This window comes from Jaculus jaculus, chromosome X (genome assembly GCF_020740685.1).
Source record: "Jaculus jaculus isolate mJacJac1 chromosome X, mJacJac1.mat.Y.cur, whole genome shotgun sequence".
NCBI lineage: Eukaryota > Metazoa > Chordata > Mammalia > Rodentia > Dipodidae > Jaculus > Jaculus jaculus.
This window is the reverse complement of record NC_059125.1, coordinates 38,023,622-38,027,661: the sequence shown is the minus strand read 5'-3', so window position 1 is coordinate 38,027,661 and position 4,040 is coordinate 38,023,622.

The window sequence follows — 4,040 nt, the reverse complement described above, 5'->3', positions numbered from 1 at the left end:
TTACGTGGGTCCTGGGGAATCAAACCTGGGTCCTTTGGCTTCTCAAGCAAACACCTTAACCACTAAGCCCTAGAAATCAAATCTTATGATATACATGAGCAAACACTCTAGCTTTACTTTTTTGATCCTGTCCTCAACCTTTCTGGGTACTATAAAGAAATAGTGAAATGTAACAGAGGCTAGCATCTGAAGGAACATAAAGTTTCCATTCACCTCATGAAAATCCAAACGTCTTTATATAAAAGATTTCTCTTCAGTACTGTAGATTGTATCTTCACTGCACTAATTTTATCCTTTGTTGTGAGAAAAATGGTTTCTAATTTATTTATTTATTTGCCAGGAAAGAGAGAGAGAAAGAGAAGAGAATGGGTGTGCCAGGGCCTTTTGCCATTATCAATGAATGAATTCCAGATTCATGCACCACTCTGTCTTTATGTGGGTACCTGGGAATTCAAACCTGGGCTGTCAGGTATAAGGAAGCACCTATAAACACCCAACAATCTCTGTGCCTGAAACTTTTCAATTTCATGTAATCCTATTTGTCAGCTGTTGGGGTTACATCCTGTGTTGTTGAAATTCTGTTCAGAAAGTTGTGCTTGCCTACTGACATATTTTCCCTAGAAGTTTCAAAGTTTCAGGTTTAATATTCAGGTCCTTAATATACTTTAATTTCTTTTTATATGCTCAAAATCCTTATCTATAAGAAAAATATAAAAATAAAACTTTGGGATTAAGTCTTACTCCATAAGAATGGTCAATGCAAGAAAGCAATGAGCATCAAAAGTGGGCAAATATGTGGGGAAACAGGAAACAGCACTATTCATTGCTGGTGTGATTGGAAATGTATACATCCACTATGGAAAGAAGTATGGAGGCTTTGCCAAGCATTAAAAATAGAGCTATATCTGACCTATCCATATCACTCCTATTTTTATACCCAAAGAACTGTAAATCCTGCCATACAGACACTTACAGAAGCATCCTAATTGGTGTACTTTGCACCATAGCTAAGAAATGTAATGAGCCCAGAAGTCCATGAACATATAGATGGATAAGGAAAATATGGTAAATATGCATAATGGAACTTTATTCCACTACAAAGAAAAATGAAATCATAGCATTTGCAGAAAAGTACTTTGGATTGAAAATCTTTATGTTAACCAATATATCCCATATGAAGGAAGACTAATAACCTATTTACTTTCATATGCAGATTATCAACTTTAATTTGTTATAAATGTGTATATATGCAGAAAATTTAGTTCAATAGAAAGTGAATCATGATAAGAGTACAATATCTCTTAAGGGGGCATTTTGGAGATGAAAATGAGTAATAGAATAGATGGGACATGAAAGCAACAAGAGATCTGTGTGTCTCGACAACAAGCAGGAATGAAGAAAAGGGATTGAGGAAGGGGACAGAAGAATTGGATCAATAAAAAATACCAGGCATGGTATTTCTATATTGCTGTGAAAATCATTACTTAGTATTATAATTATTGTAACCAATATACTCTAAACAAAACACTAAAATAGCTTTTTAGTTGAAGCCATGATCTTGAGACTAAGGCTTTATTGTGTGAGAAAGTCTTTGTCCAGTTACTTTTGACTCTGGCTCAACACATCAAAACCAGCCTTACAGGGCTGAGGCCATCTTGCTCCCCAGTGAGAAGGGGCTCACCTTCAGCCTGGGATTTCTGGTACAGGGCAATGTGTGTGTGTAGAATCATGAGTTGAAGTCCACTGAAGAATATAAAGAAATTACCTTTGAGTGGCTGTCAGACTGTAGCAAGGCTTTGATTCTACAACCTATAGACAAGATTGTCTGATAAAGGGTCCACTACTTTTCAGTCACCAGCATTTGTCTCCAAAGCTCTGTACAGACCCTAGTTATAATATTCTACTCCTGAATGTACTGTAGTAATTAGATTCAGATATTACTCTCAACAGCAATTTTAAAGCCCAATCCCTCATCAGGTGATGTTAACAGGTGACATAACTTAGAAAGTATTATAGAATAGCATTCCCCATGGTTCTCAGAATAATCTCTGTGGACACAGATAAATTATGGTGAGAAGTTGGTGTTTTATTGTAAACATTTTTCTTAAATCACAAGGAGATTTCATCCAAATGATAGAGCTTAGCCAAAAATTTTTGGGTTCGCTATGGATTCCTCACAGAAAAATAAATAGGTATTTAGGGTATACAATAATCCAAAGGTTTGGAGAAGCTCTATTAACAAAACCACAAGTAGAAGCCATAGGCTCAATTCTAAAAGTTTTAGTAATAGACATAATGAAATGGTAAATAAAAATATTTGAAATTAATACTAAAAATACTTATATATATAATAGTTGAAATTAATACTAAAATTAATAATAATCAAAATTAATAATTAAAATTAATAATTAAAATTAATAATAGTTGAAATTAATACTAAAATACTATATATATATATTCCAAATATCATGTAGCATGATATTTTTTGTTTTTTGTTTTTGGAGGTAGGGTCTCACTCTAGCTCAGGCTGACCTGGAATTCACTATGTAGTGTCAGGGTGGCCTTGAACTCATGGTGATCCTCCTACCTCTGCCTCCCGAGTGCTGGGATTAAAGATGTGTGCCACCACACCTGGCTAGTGTGAGAAATTTTAATAGGATATTTTATATCCAGTTTATCAGGTTAATCTTCAAAATGCAATGCAGAGCATATGCACATATGCTTACGAACACTTTAATTCAGTACAGTCATATTTCATACAAAAGTGGTCACATTGCTATTGACTGTAACATCAGTATATACATCATAACTTTAAGTTATCAGTATTAGGTGATATGATATGCTATATGTATATTGGAAACATTTTTGAAAAGTGACTTACTTCCTGCTGCATTCATGTAGAGTCACCTTCTGCTGGGAGTATTCATGTATAGATGTGTGGTCACTGAATAACAAATGGGGTCTGGAAATATTCAGTATATGCTCAAGTAGAAACAAACTTTATAAATAACCATGCACATTCAACATGGATGGATTTCAAGTGATAAAATTGAAGGTGCATGAATTACACCAAATCTGATGACTTGTGTTTCCTGTGTTGCTCCTGCAGGATGGGAGATCTGTTTCACATATAGTACTGTACATCTTATGTCCAGTGAGTCTTTTATGCAATGCTTCTTTCATCTTTGACTGTATCAACTCTTGGGGGATTGCTGTAGTCAAAAGCAAAGGGAACAAACAATCAGGATAGTGGAAAGACAGGAGACCAAGCTGGAGAGGAATTGTCTGAGCCAGGGCCTAGGCAGGCTTTCTCCTCACATTCATCCCACAAGCTAAATCTGTGTATCAGTCTTGTACCTAAGATGTGTGAATTAATTGTTTATATCTTACAGAGTCTTACTGTGTGGACAGATCTAACAATTGAGCAGTTAACAAGTCCGATGTGGTCTGCTTCTCACTGAGTTTTAAGACTGTTCTGACAAACAATTAAGCAAGAACTGAGCAGATAATACAACCAGTATGACACTCAGATAGAAAATGATAATGGGCACATACTTTATATTTGGTGTTTGAGGAATTCTAATTTAAGAAGGTGATCTTTAAGCTGGTGTGGAAATGAAATGGTACCAGTTATGCAGTGAAATGAATGATAACAAATTTCAGTAGTCTACCATTAAATTATGAGTCTGAAGGACAGGGTTTTGCACAAGGCTTCACCATGGATAACTTCCAGACTGACAGGGCTTCCTCTGTTTCCTGGAATATAGCCCCAGCTGAAAGCTGTTGCCATGCCAGTTCACTGGGACACCTCATTTGTACATGGGACAATGTGTCTTCTAGCAGACATTCTCATGAGAGCTTGATTTCATGAGGAGCCCCAGTGCACAAGGGCTTTCATTATACTTGCCAATAGCCAATCCAAGTCACTTGGCTAATGAGAATATACAGGTTTTAAGAATCAAAAACCACAGCTCATAGAAAGTTTCACGATATCATATTTTAAGTACTCTTGGTACAGAAAAAAAGAGGATTTTGGGCTT